This window comes from Mobula hypostoma, chromosome 6 (genome assembly GCF_963921235.1).
Source record: "Mobula hypostoma chromosome 6, sMobHyp1.1, whole genome shotgun sequence".
In the NCBI taxonomy this organism is placed as follows: domain Eukaryota; kingdom Metazoa; phylum Chordata; class Chondrichthyes; order Myliobatiformes; family Myliobatidae; genus Mobula; species Mobula hypostoma.
The window spans coordinates 114816497-114832072 of NC_086102.1; positions in this window are offsets into that span (position 1 = coordinate 114816497).

A 15576-nucleotide genomic window follows, 5' to 3' on the forward strand; every position below is an offset into this window, starting at 1 on the left:
CCGCACCAGTCTACTGTGCAAGTAATAAGATCGATATTTACCACTGCAGTTCCAGGATCGCGTGGGGTTCCTGGGTGGCCCAGTTTCTCCCACCTCACGAGACATGCAGGTGACGGTTGTCCATCATATCCAACAAAGACAAAGACCTATGTGGGAAAGTCTTTCAAGTGGAATCGCCATTGCGCTGGGCAGTTCCACTCTCTCAACCTCAGAGGTACAAGCAGCCATCACCAACCAGGGATTTCCAGTGGATGACCATAACTTCTTCTGTGCCTTGTCAAGCCCTTTGCTCTCCACGAAGCATTGCAGAACTGCCTTCCTGTCCATTGGATCTCACTGTTAATCTCATCACCCAGTCTGCCAAAGCTAACTTCACATGCTGGGACAAGCATGTCCCTATCTCACTGGGGTATGGCTACCATCACCTGGTTTAGCCCACCTGTCGAAACGGTGTACCCGGGGTATGGCCACTGCTGCGTGCAAACAGCTATATGAAGCTCCAGAATGGAATGACAAGCCCCTTTATCAGAGGTATCACCCCTCCCTGGATACCCCAGGCATGCAGAAATCAAGGCAGGAAAATGCTGGGGACACACAGCAAGTCAGCCGGCTTTCATGGGTAGAGAAATGACTAACATTTCAGGGCTGTAAGCTTTTGTCAGAGCTGGGAAAGAAAGTAAAGGAAGTATTTTTCAGTGGTGGAGGAACTGGGGAGAGATGGGAAGAACAAGGTGATTAGTTTGACAGTGCATGCAAATAGAGGGGAGGGTGGCACAATCACATTTTTTGTCTGTGTAATATGCTGTTAATGTCACATGAGGCCACATGACATGCCGAGCAGGCAAGACTATGAAAATACAGTAAAAAAGAAACTGAGCCAAAGTTTTAATGAAAATAACCAATAAAGAAAAACAAGTTACCTACAAGTTGTAGAATTCAATACCAAGTCTAGGAAGCTGCAATGTTTCAAAAGAAAGATGAGGTGTTGTTTTTCTAATTTCCAGTACTAAAGACCATAGAGAGGAGTGGGAGTGCGATGGTGAATTAAAGTTATGGGCAACTCAAAGATCAGGATCTCTTCTACTGATTGGACATGTGTGCTCTACAAAGTAGTCACCAGACCTTGTGTCTGGTTCCTCCAATTTAGAAGAATGAAAGGGGATGGCATTGAAACCTATGGAATATTGGAAGGTCTAGCTAGAGTACACGTGGAGAGAATGTTTCCTATAGAGGGGGAGTCTAGGAGCAGAGGGCACAGCCTCAGAATACAAGGATGTTCCTTTAGAACTGAGGTGAGGAGGAATTTCTTTAGCCAGTGGAATTCATTGCCACAGATGCCGTTGGAGGCCAAGTCATTGGATATGTTTAATGCAGAGGTGTAATAGGTTCTTGATTAGTAAGGGTATCACAAGTTACGGAAGAAGGCAGGAGAATGGAGTTGAGAGGGAAAATAAATCAGCCATGATAGAATGGTGGAGAAAACACGGTGGGCCAAGTGAACTAATTCTGCTCCCATGTCTTCTGGTCAAAGTAGTGGGCTGGCACTGTGAGCACTGAGTCCACTACTCTAGATAATGCAGTACGGCCTGGGAACTGGCCCTTTGGCCAGCTGTGTCCGTGCTGAGCATGATGTCAGACCAAACTAATCCCTTCTGCCTGCATGTGACCCATTTCCCTTCATATTGAGGTTTCTCTCTAAGAGCCTCTTAAATGCCTCTATTCTACCTCCCTCCACTAGCAGCCATTCCGGGTACTCTGCGTAAAAATTTGCCCCACTCATCTATTTTAAACTTTCCCCTTCTCACCTTAAATGTAACTCCTCTAGTATTAGACTAGACTGGGAGAAAGATTCTGGCTTTTAACTCTATTTATGTCTCTCATAATTTGATGAACTTCAATTAAGTCTCCAACATTCCAGAGAAAATGAACTAAATTTGTTCAACATCCACTTTTAGCTAATATTCTCTAATCCAGGCAACTCCTAGCAAATCTCTCAGCACCCTTTCCAAATCTCCACGTCCGTCTTATAATGGGGCAACTAGAACACCACACGATTCAGTCTAATCAAAGTTTTATGCAACCACAACATGACTTCCTGACCTATGCACATAACAATGAAGGCAAGGATGTCATATGCCTTCTTTACCACTCTGTCCACTTTCAGAGAGCTATGGATTTGCATCCCAAGATCCCTCTGTACATCAGTGCTGTTAAGGGTCCTGCCATTTACTCTATACCTTCCTTTACATTTGGCTTTCGAAAGTGCAACTCTTATTCTAGCCCAGGTTAAAGGAGGTTGTTGTTGGAGCTGGTCAGAAGGCCAGCACAACATTGTGAGCTGAAGGGGCCGTACTGTTCTGTCACAAGCGAGAGAAAATCTGCAGATGCTGGAAATCCAAGCCACACACACAAAATGGTTGAGGAACTCAGCAGGCCAGGCAGAATCTATGGAAAAGAGTACAGTCGACGTTTTCGGCAGGACTGGAGAAAAAATGCTGAGGAGCAGATTTAAAAGGTGGGGGGAAGGGGAGGGAGAAACACCCGCCCAGAGGGGAGGAATGAGTAAAGAGCTGGGATGTTGATTGGTGAAAGAGACAGAAGACCATGGAAGAAAGAAAAGGGGGGAAGAGTACCAGAGGAAGGCAATGGTTAGGCAAGGAGATAAGGTGAGAGAGGGAAAAGGAGATGTGAAATGGTGAAGGAGAGGAGGGGTGGGGGACATTACCAAAAGTTCGAGAAATCGATGCCCATGCCATCAGGTTGGAGGCTCCCCAGATGGAATACAAGGTGTTGTTCCTCCATGCTAAGTGTGGCCTCATCACGACAGGGGAGGAGGCCATGGATAGACGTATCAGAATGGGAATGGGAAGTGGAATGGAAGTGGCCACTGGGAGATCCCACTTGTTCTGGCGGACGAAGCGTAGATGCTTGTTGAAGTGATCTCTCAATCTATGTTGGGTCTCACTGATATGCAGGAGGCCACACCAGGAGCACCGGATTCAGTAGATGACCCCAACAGACTCACAGGTGAAGTGTGGCCTCACCTGGAAGGTCTGTTTGGTGCTCTGAATGGTAGTGAGTGAGGAGGTGTAGGGAAGGGTGTAGCACTTAGGTATTGTGCCCTATGTGATCCCCCCCCCCCTTGTCCATTTGTCCTTCCCCACTGATCCCTCTCCTGGCACTTATCCTTGCAAGCAGAACAAGGGATTTTCCCTATTTCTCTTCTTAAATAGAGGAACACTACTTTGGTTACTTTCCAGTCCTCTGGGCCCTTGTCTTTGATGAAAACATTTGTCAAAGCCCCAACTTGTGTCTCGCAATAACCTGGGATAGATCCCATAAAACATAGGAGCAGAATTAGGCCATTCTGCCCATTGTGTCTGCTCCACCATTCCATCATAGCAGCATAGCCCAGAAAAATGAAGAAATTATCACTATTGAAGAAAAGGTTAACTAATGAAAAAGCATGACCCTCCATGAAAGACAGCCCCATGATCTGAGCAGAATAGATGTCGACAAGGAAGTATCGAACTCCTGGCTCAGATTTGGAGACCTCTTCCCAGAAACAGAGGAATTCCTTGTGCCAATAAAGGACTAGATGGTTAACACACAAAAAAAATCAAAAATACTTAATAAAAGACCAACAAATTCAAGATGATAAATATAAAAAATGCCAAGAAAAAACAGAAACAATCCAACACATTACAGGATCCTGTAGCGGTTTAACTCAATCTGATTACTTAACACGGGCACGATCAAATGGCAAACATCATTCACCGAAACTTTGCTTTAAGATACAAACTCATAAAATGAATCATGCTTTAATATAAATACAAAAGCCTGATCTAGTTTTAGAGTCAGAATCCCACAAATTATATTACAGATCGTTATTACAGATAGAATAATCCATAATAACTGTCCAGATATAATATTACAGTATAAATAAGCAAAGAAACGCACATAACATACAGAAATCAGTAAGTGCAAAACACCAGAAATATGCTGAAATAAAAGAGGAAATTGAAGGACTGTGGAACATGATCAGGGTTTACATTGTCTCGGTAGTAATACCTACAACTGGTATCATTCCAAAATCACTACACAATAGCATAAAATAATTAGGACTACACAGCAATATCTATGTAAGTCTTCAGAAAGTCGCAATACTAAACACCAATATAATAGTCCAAAAGTCCTAGCAATTGAGTGTGTTTGGCTATGCCCCTACCTTAGGTTTTACCAACTTGAGCAGAGAAAAAAAAAGTATTTAATAATAACTTATTTATAGAGCACTTTTCATACAAATGGTGTCATTCAAAGTGTCTTATAATGGGATAAAGTGTAAAGATGAAAAAGAAAATAGTTGAGTGGTTGGAATATGGTAAACACATCCCACTGGGGATCTAGATAGGAGGAGGTGCTGGTGATTCACGGTTTCCACTGGAAGGAGCATCTGAGTCTCTGGCTGGTGGAAGGGAAGAGATGAAGTGTTGTACTTCTTGCAGCTGCACAGCAAAGCACAATAAGGCAGTGGTTGTTGGGGTTGGAAGAGTGAGTTTGAGAGTCACAAAGGGAATGAAACATTTCCATTTTCATCTCTATTGTTTCATTCATCAGATGTTTAGATTAATTGACTACTATAAATTGCCCATGTGTGTAGGTGATGGGTAGAATGTGGAAGGAGTTGACAGAGTGTGAAGAAAATAAAACAGAATTAGCGTTGATGGATGGCTGATGGCCAGTATAGACTTGATGGGCTGAAGGGTCTATTTCTGTGCTGGATGACTCTATGAATTGAATTGAATTTTATATTTAAAGTAAAGGAAGTTGGACATAAAATAAATAATTCCAGTTAAAGGAATGGCTTTGTTTTAAACCAACACATACAAAGTGCTGGAGGAACTCAGCAAGTCGGGCAGCATCGAGGCAGGAGGATAAGTACCCTCCTTACCTTTCCATTTCCAGCATCTACAGTGTCATGTTTCCAGTTACCTTCCAACCTTTGTCTGCCTCCCATCCTCACCACCACCCCCTCCTGGATTCAGCTTTTCCGTTTTACCTTACCTTGACCCTACCTGTCGTGCACCAACTACTGTCTCCCAACTCCAGAACAACATACGAGGGGTGATTGATAAATTTGTGGCCTAAGGTAGAAGGAGTCAATTTTAGAAAACCTAGCACATTTATTTTTCTTACATTTACACACTTGGTCCAGTGGTCGTGGAGCATACGGATCCCTTCTTTGTAGAAGTTGGCGTCTTGGACCTCCAGAAGTGGTTCACAGCAGGGGTGATTGATAAGTTTGTGGCCTAAGGTAGAAGGAGATGAGTTATTAACCTCAAACTTTCTGCATTTTCACTCAAGGAGTTGAACTGCACGTGCATGTAACAAGAGCTGTATAACTCATCTTCTTCTACCGTAGGCCACAAACTTAACAATCACCCCTGCTGTGGACCACCTGGAGGTCCAAGACGTTCTCGTTACATGCATGTGCAGTTCAACTCTTTGACTGATAATGCAGAAAGTCTGAAGATAATAACTCATCTCCTTCTACCCTAGACCACAAGCTTATCAATCACCCCTGCTGTGGACCACTTCTACAAAGAAGGGATCCGTATGCTCCACGACCGCTGGACTAAGTGTGTACATGTAGGAGGGGACTGTGATGTAAAATAAATGTGCTAGGTTTTCTAAAATTGATTCCTTCTACCTTAGGCCACAAACTTAACAATCACCCCTGTACAAAATGCTGGAGGAACTCAGCAGGTCAGGTAGCATCTATGAAGGGGTATAAACCATCGATGGGCAAAGACCCTTCATCAGGACTGGGAAGGAGGAAGGCAGAGGACAGAATCAGAAGGAAGGGGTAGAGAGAAGAGTACAAGCAGGCAGGTGAAAGGTGAAGCCAAGGTGAGGGAAAGTGGTGGGTGGGAGAAGAGGGGGATGAAATAAGAATCGGGGGGGTGATGGGTGGAAACGGCAAAGGCTGAAGAAGAAGAAATCTGTTAGGAGACTATAGAAGAAAGAGAACTAAAGGGAGATGACAGGCAGGTGAGGAGAAGAGAAGGGGTAAAAAGGAAACCAGAATGGGGATTGGAAAGAAAGAGAGAAGGGGGAAAGGGGAAGTGATTACAGAGAGATTTCCAGCACCTGTTGAATCTGGCTTTGTTTTAAGTATTACACTTAAAACTGAAATTCTGATCTATTTCTGCCATCTTGTGTGGCAGAAGTGTGATGGGGCAGACTCATTGTGGGACAGATTAGACTCTCATTTAGTAGTTCTGCTAACGCTATAGAGATTGTGATGTAACCACCTTTCTCCCCAGAAAATCTCTCAGATCTCTTCTCAAATGATTGATAGATTCCTGAGAATATTCAACAAGCATTGACCCAGTGACCGGTGTAAATATTGACTCATTTCTTGGGGACTTCCTGCACATGCTGACATACTGCAAACAGACTGCCATTCTCCCAGATTCTCGCTGGGCTCTGGATCAGAATAACTTGCTTGCATTCCTATTTTGTGGGCTCTGAGATGGCCAATGAAGCTAATTTAGGAACTTCACTCTCTTCTGCAGGAGGCCGACAGGGCAGGCGGGTAGATAGTTTGTGAGGTGTCATCTGCCCTTCCAGGGCTTCTGTGTGGACTGGAGCTACTCAGTACCATACCATCACCACTGCCCCTTCCTCGCTTTGGAGATTCACGGCCCAGGGGTCCTCAGGAATAGGTGGGGACGTCCCCCAGAAATTGGTCAATATTTACAAGGGCCACTGAGTGTGGGTCAGTGTTTGCTGAATATTCTTGGGAATCTATCAATAGTTCACCAAAACCTTACCCATCTGCACCAATCCTACAGCAATCTTATTTTATTCTCCACACATTCCCTTTAACATTCTTCACCCCCAATACCCCGCCCCTGCCCAAACGCTATCCCCTCACTGACATTTTTACTTTTGTTTTATTTCGAGCTTTGAACACTAACACAGTCTGGGTCTCCCCTGTAAATACAAACATATGCTCTACTCATCTCCACCTGTCTCTTGTCATTTATTTGCCCAATGAAGACTTTTGGTTTGCTTTACGCACTCAGTGGCCACTTTGTTAGTTAGACCGGTACACCTGCTCATTAATGTAAATATTTAATCAGCCAATCACGCAGCAGCTACTCAGAGGATAAAAGCATGCAGAGATGATCAAGAAGTTCAGTTGGGGAATGGGGAAGAAATGTGATCTAAGTAATTTTGATCATGGAATAATTGTTGGTGCCAGATGGGGTGGCTGGAGTATCTCAGAAACTGCTGATCTCCTGGGATTTTCACACACAGCAGTCTCCAGAGTTTACAGAGAATGGTGCAAAAAACAAAATAAAGACATCCAATGAGTGGCAGTTCTGTGGGCAAAAACACCTTGTTAATGAGAGAGGTTGAAAGAGAAAGGCTGGACTGATTCAGATTGACAGGAAAGCAACAGTAACTCAAATTACCATGCGTTACAACAGTGATGCAGAGAACAGCATCTGTGAAAGCACAATCTGTTGAACCTTAAAATGTATGGGCTACAGCAGTAGACGACCATGAAACAGGAAGCACCTAATCAAGTGGCCGCTGACTGTATATCAGAGTTCTACTTTTCCTTATACTCCTTTCAATGCTAGTTAATTAGTTAAATATTTAACTAATCTTATGATGCTGCCAACCTGTGAGAAATCACAGAATCGAGGGAATTGAAAGTGTGGAAGGGGCAGCAAGTCAAGAGTTAAACAGACAGTGTTCAGTCAGCCCAGACAAGAAAGGTCTTTAAAAAGCATACTGTCCTTTGCACAGCAGGGGACTGGAGCTATTTGCCATACAGGGACAAGATAAGAATATAACAGAAGGATTCAAAGCTCACAAATCAATAAGGGGCAGATATTTTCCTAACTTCCAAGTATCTTCGGTCATTAGCTTGTAGTTTCTATTGCCTTTTAACACTTGAAGTGTGAATGGCGATTGATCTTGCAAATAAGGAAGTCAAACATACACAGTTTACCAAATTGTCAATATCTGTAACTGCTCATCAATTTTGCATAAAAATGGCATTTCTCTGTTCAGATTTCGGAACAGTGGGGTGACAGGGGCCGTGCTGTTCTCTTTGTGCACAAGTAAATAAGGTGTGTTTGAGGAATACGTGTGAGTTTTCAGAGTCCAGTTAATCAGCGATGACACTGCCACAAAGGAATGCAGTTGGTTCCCTGCTGCCCAAAAGTAAATCATTACATTACTATTTCCCTGCCCCTATGCGATGACCTTCTGAAGTACCACCTCATCAAGGGCTCCTCCAGGAGTTGTCCTCTGCCAAGCTGGTTTAACCCACCCACTGTACCAGCAAACGCTCTCACACAGGCATTCACTCTTGTGTGTGTGTCTCTCTCTCTCTGTAGTTGCTTGCTGACTTGCTGAAAGTTCTCTTCAGCTTCTGTTTTAACTTCAAACTTAGTCTGTTGACCTGCAATTTTGTCTCCACAGAATGTGGGCTTTTCCTGCCTGTAATGTTCAGCATTTTCAATATGTCCAAACTCCATTCTTCACCCTCTTTTCATTGTTAAGTGTTGGTGCCACATCACAGAGTCATGGAGCATTACAGGCCTGATGCATGTGCTTATCCAAGATTCTCTTAGATGTTGAAATTGAACCTGCATCAACCACATCCATTGGCAGTTCATTCCACACCCTCACCACCCTCTGAGTGTAGAAGTTCAAAGTTGAAAGTAAATTGATTGTCAAAGTACATATATGTCTCCATATGCACTCCTGAGATTTGTTTCCTTGCAGGCATACACAGTAAATCCAAGAAACACAGTAGGATAATTGAAAGACTGCACCCAAGAGAACAGATAAACAACCAAGACAACAACAGTGCAAATACAAAAAAAAATGTAATAAATAAGCAATAAATATCAAGAACATAAGATGAAAAGTCCTTGAAAGCTGGTGCATAAGTTGTGAGAACAGTTCAGTGATGGGTGAGTGAATCTGAGTGAAGTTATCCCCTGTGGTTCAAAAGTCTGAGGGTTGAGTGGTAATATCTGCTCCTGAAGGTGACGCAGTGAGTCCTGAGCTTCCTGTACCTTCTTCCTGATGGCAGCAGTGAGAAGAGAGCATGGTCTGGATGGTGTGGGTCCCTAATGATGGATACTGCTTTCCTGCGACAGTGCTCTGTGCATATGTGCTCAAAGGTGGGGTGGGCTTTATCTGTGATGGACTGGACACCATCCACTACTTCTTGTATAAGATTTTCCATTCAAAGTCATGGGTGGGTTCCATACCAGGCCATGATGCAACATCAAAATACTCTCCACCACACATCTACATAAGTTTTATTAAAGTTTTAGATGACATTGTGAATCTTCGCAAACTTCTAAAGGAAGTAGAGGTACTGCCATGCTTTCTTCATAATGGCACTTGCGTGCTGGGTGCAGGACAAATCTTCTGAAATGATAGTCATAATCATAGTCATACTTTATTGATCCCGGGGGAAATCGGTTTTCATTACAGTTGCACCATAAATAATAAATAGTACTAGAAATAGTAATAGTAATACTACTATTAGTAAATAGTAAATAGTAATAGTAATAGACACATAATAGTCATAACACAGGGGAACTTAAAGTTGCTGATGCTCTCCACCACTGATCCCCCCCATGACTGGTTCATGGACCTCCTGTTTCCTCCTCCTGAAATCAATAATCAGCTCCCTGGTCCTGCTGACATTGAGTGAGAGGTTGTTGTCATGGCTTCATTCAGCCAGATTGTCAATCTCCCTCCAATATGCTGATTCATCACTACCTATGATTCAGCCAACGACAGTGGTGTCATCAGCAAACTTGAATATGGCACTGGAGCTGTGCTTGGTCACATAGACATAAGTGTAAAGCAAGTAGAGCAGAGGCTAAGTACAGAGCCTTGTGGTGCACCTGTGCTGACGGAGATTGTGGAGGAGATGTTGTTGCCATTCTGAACTGACTGGGGTCTGCAAGTGAGGAAATTGAGGATCCAGTTGCGCAAGGGGTTATTGAGGCCAGGTCCTGAAGCTTATTGATTAGTTTTGAGGGGACGATAATATTGAATGTTGAGCTGTAGTCGATAAAGAGCACCCCAATGTATGCATCTTTGCTGGCCAGATGTTCCAAGATGTTCCAGGATTGAGTAAAGAGTCAGTGAGATGGCAGCTGCTGTGGACCTGTTGAGAAGGTAGGGAAATTGGGAGTCGCGTAGGGAGTGATCCCTTCAGGAAGCAGAAAGAGGGTGCGGGGTGTAGGATGTGCTGGGTGATGGAATCCCATTGGAAATGGCAGAAATTGCTGAGAATTATGTGCTGGACATGGAGGCTGGTGGGGTGGTAGTGAGGACAAGAGGTACCCTATCCCTGGTAGGGTGGCTGAAGGATGGGATGAGAGCAGATGTGCGTAAAATGGAAGAGATGCAGTTGAAGGTGAAGGCAAGGAAGCCCTTTTTTTTTGAAAAAGGACATCTCCTTCGTTCTGGAATGAAAAGCCTCATCCTGAGTGCAGATACAGCGGAGATGGAGCAATTGAGAGAAGGGGATGGCATATTTACAAGAAACAGGATGGAAAGAGGTATAGTTCAAGTAGCTGTGAGCGTCCGTGAGTTTATAATAGACATCAGTAGATAAGTAGTCTCTAGAAATAGAGTCAGAGAGATCGTAAAAGGGGAGGGGCAAGGTATAGGTCAGTCTGCCAGACTACTACAGCGCCCCCCTTATCTGCGGGTTTGATAGTGAGAATAGGGTTAGTGTGGAAGGAGTGGAGAGCAGAGTAATCAGAAGGACTGAGGTTGGAATTGGAGAGAGGAGAGGTGAAGTCGAGACGGTTGATGTTCCGTTGGCAGTTGGCAGAGCATGCAGAAGACCAGGGCAGGGTGCCCAGGAAGAGGAGGAGGGTTGAAGATGGAAGAAAGGCTCATCAGTGTGGGATGGAGAGTCCTTGCCAAAGAAGTAGGCTCAGAGACGGAGGCCACCCTACCAGGGATAGGGTTCCTCTTGTCCTCACCTACCACCCCACCAGTCTCTGCATCCAGCACATAATAGTCCGCAACTTCCGCCATCTCCAGTGGGATCCCACCACCGAGCACATCTTTTCCTCTCCACCCCCACCAACTTTATGCTTTCTACAGGAGTTGCTCCCTGTATAACTCCCTTGTCCCTCCCCATTAATCTCCCTCCTGGAACTTACCCTTGCAAGCAGAACAAATATTACACCTATCCCTACACCTCCTCCCTCACTACTATTCAGGGCCCCAAACAGTCCTTCCAAGTGAGGTGACACTTCACTTGTGAGCTTTGTGGGGTCATCTACTGTATCCAGTGCTCCCAGTGTGGCCTCCTGTATATCGGTGAGACCCAACGTGGATTGGGAGACCGCTTCGCTAAGCACCTATGCTCTGTCCACCAGAAAAAGCAGGATCTCCCAGTGGCCACCCATTTTAACCCCACTTCCCATTCCCATTCCAATATGTCTATCCATGGCCTTCTCTACTGTCGCAATGAAGCCAAACTCAGGTTAAGTGAACAACACCTTACATTCCATCTGGGTAGCCTCCAACCTGATAGCATGAGCATCGATTTCACGAACTTCCAGTAATGACCCCACCCCCCTCTTCACCATTCCCCATTCCCTTCACCATTCCCCATCCCCTTTTTCCTCTCTCACTTTATCTCCTTGCCTGCCCATCTCTGGTGCTCCTGCCCCATTTTCTTTCTTCCAGGCACTCTTGTCCTCCTCTATCAGATTCTCCCTTCTCCAGCCCTGTATCTCTTTCACCAATCAACTTCCCAGCTCTTTCCTTCACCTATCACCTTGTGTTTCTTCCTCCCTTCCCCCCACCCTTTGACACCACCCTTCACCTTTTGTTCTCCAGTCCTGCTGAAGGGTCTCGGCCCGAAACATCGACTGTACTCTTTCCCATAGATGTTGCCTGGCCTGTTGAGTTCCTCAACCATTTTCTGCGTGTTGCCTCTAGTTCTAGACTCACCTTATCCCAGTGGAAAAAGCCTAATTGCATTTACCCTGTACAAAGTCATACACATCACAGTCATAGAGCTATACAGCATGAAAACAGGCCCTTCAGCCCAGCTGGGCCATGACGACCACAGCATCCTCCCTGCTAGTCCCTGTTGCCTGAGCTCAGCCCCTTCCCTTCACATACGCTTCCAAATACCTCTTAAATTGTGCCTATCTTGACCACCATCTTACAGCTCATTTCAGGTACTCTGTGTGAATCCATTACCGCTCGACTGTCTTTTTTAAATCTCTCCACTCTTACAAAGTATCTGTGTTCTCTAGTTTTGGACTCCCCAACCCTAGGGAAAGGACTATGACCTTATCCATACCCCTGATTGTATAAACTTCTATGAGGCTGCCCCTTATTTTCTTGCATTCCAGGGAGCAAAGATCGAACCCGGTCAGTTTTTCCCGATATCTCGGGCCCTCCAGTCCAGGCAGCACCTTGGAAAATCTCTTCTCTGCCCTCTCCAGCTCAACAATGTACTTCCTATAACAGGGTGACCAAAGCTGTACACAGTTATCCAAGTGCAGGCTCACCAATGACTTATATAACTGCAATATAATGTCCCAACTCTGGTGAAATGATATCATATTTGTTAAATAGGGGCCATGGACAATTCTGATTTGATGGAGACAGACGTGAAAGCACAGAGGAACATCCGGAGAAATTTCTGAAATGTAGGTTCGCTGCCGCTGTTACCGTGCGATCAAGAATCTTCCAGAGGGAAGGCTCCAAAATCCCCGGCTTTGCCTGCTGCTGGCAACCAAGGCTGAGGTCGAAGCGCCGGGATAGAGATGGTGCTCAGTACTCGGTGTCGGAGAGCTGATCGGAGGCTTGAAGTTTTCGGATGACTCAGAGTCGGACTGTGGTCGGCATGGCAGGAAGAGTTTTCTTCCTTCTCCTGTCTGCGTGTGATGTGGGACATTCGAGAGACTTTGAACTTTTTTACTGTGCCATGGCCTGTTCTTCATCAAGTTATGGTATTGTTGCACTGTTGTAACTATATGTTATAATTATGTGGTTTTGTTAGTTTTTCAGTCTTGGTCTGTCCTGTGTTTCCGTGATATCACACTGGAGGAATATAGAACACAGAACATAGAACATAGAATAGTACAGCACATTACAGGCCCTTCGACCCACAATGTTGTGCCGACCCTCAAACCCTGCCTTCCATATAACCCCCCACCTTAAATTCCTCCATATACCTGTCTAGTAGTCTCTTAAACTTCACTAGTGTATCTGCCTCCACCACTGACTCAGGCAGTGCATTCCACGCACCAACCATTCTCTGAGTAAAAAACCTTTCTCTAATATCCCCCTTCAACTTCCCACCCCTTACCTTAAAGCTATGTCCTCTTGTATTGAGCAGTGGTGCCCTGGGGAAGAGGCGCTGGCTGTCCACTCTATCTATTCCTCATATTATCTTGTACACCTCTATCATGTCTCCTCTCATCCTCCTTCTCTCCAAAGAGTAAAGTCCTAGCTCCCTTAATCTCTGATCATAATACATACTCTCTAAACCAGGCAGCATCCTGGTAAATCTCCTCTGTACCCTTTCCAATGCTTCCACATCCTTCCTATAGTGAGGTGACCAGAAATGGACACAGTATTCCAAGTGTGGCCTAACCAGAGTTTTATAAAGTTGCATCATTACATCGTGACTCTTAAACTCTATCCCTCGACTTATGAAACCTAACACCCCATAAGCTTTCTTAACTACCCTATCTACCTGTGAGGCAACTTTCAGGGATCTGTGGACATGTATCCCCAGATCCCTCTGCTCCTCCACACTACCAAGTATCCTGCCATTTACTTTGTACTCTGCCTTGGAGTTTGTCCTTCCAAAGTGTACCACCTCACACTTCTCCGGGTATCATTTCTTAATGCATGCATTACTAAATGACAATAAAAGAGGACTGCGTGTCCTCATAATCTAATCTAAACTCCTAAACAGATGCCCCGACTGATGTAGTCCAGTATGCTAAGTGCCTTCTTCAACATCCTGTCAGCTTGCACGACTGCTTTCAGAGAACTGCACACTTGTACTCCCAGGTCCCACTATTCCACAACACGCACAACATGCTGGAGGAACTCAGCAGGTCGGGCAGCATCCGTGGAAACAAACAGTCAATGTTTCAAGCTGAGACCCTTCGTCCAGTCCTGATGAAGGGTCTCGGCCCGAAACGTTGACTGTTCATTTCCACGGATGCTACCCAACCGGCTGAGTTTCTCCAGTGTGTTGTGCGTGTTGCTTTGACCCCAGCATCTGCAGAGTATTTTGTGTTTACTATTCCACAACACTTTGCAGAGCCCTGCCATTCACTGTATAGGTCCTACTCTGCTGTGAATGTCCAAAATGTACCACCTTACAGTTATCTCAGTTGAAATCCATTTGCCCATCTCCTGAACTTATCAAGATCTCTTTGCAATTCACTGTAACCTGCTTCACTATCAACTACACCCCTAATTTAATATCATCAACAAACTTGCTCATTGTAGCACATGCAAATTATTTGTATGCATAATGAATAACAGAGCTCTCAACACTGACCCCAGGGGCACCCCACTATTCACGGGCGTCAAGTCAGAGAACCAACCTTCACCCATCATCCTTTGCTTCCTATCGTTGAGTCAATTCTGAATCCACTTCCACCTCACTAGCTTCCCCTGAATCCCAGGCGACCTAACCTGCCTGATCAACCTGCCATGCAGGACCTAGTCAAAGGCCAACGTTCACTCCACTTCCTACATCTATCTCCTTAATTACCTCTTCCAAAAACTCCAGATTCATCAGACATGAACTCTGCTGACTATTCCTGTCAGGCCTTAACTATCCAAGTCTTGTCCCTTAGAATGCTCTCCAGTAACTTCCCTACTACTGAAGCCGGGTTTGCAGGCCTGTGGTTCCCTGGCCAATCCTTACTACCCTTCTCCAGCCTGTGCCCAGGGTTGATCAAAGGCCAGAGGATGTAGCAGGCACTGCGCACATCTGGACAGAGGAGCGCGCACCACACATGTGCTAATAAACTGGGCTCTGTCTTATCGATAGAGGTTGGGACTGAAGCAGGTTTTGGGCGCATCTGCCCAGATGTTTGAGCTTCCGGTCTACGGTGCATATCTGCTGATGGGCTGGGACTGTGGAGGAGGCACGCTGCTCGTTTGGCCAGAAGATGGATGGAGTGGGGGTGGTTGAGAGGTTGGAAAGCCGGTACTGCGCGCTGATGCGCGAATTTCTCCAGGTTTCTGCGCCCTTTGCGAACAAGTTGGAGGCGAATTTGTTGGAGCCCCGGGACAGAGTCGTCTCCCACCGTGATGCCTGGTCTTGGGCCGAGGCAGCTGTGTGGATTACGGAGCCCGGGGAGGCTCTGTGAAGCCTGGGAGGGTGCTGTGCGCTTGATTCTGGCAGACTCTCCGTCCCAGGATAGGTTTCAATTTATTTTTATCCACTCTTCCGCTTAATCAGCACTTTTAGCAGAAGGGGCTGCGGGGCGCCTGCGACCCCGAGGAATTCCC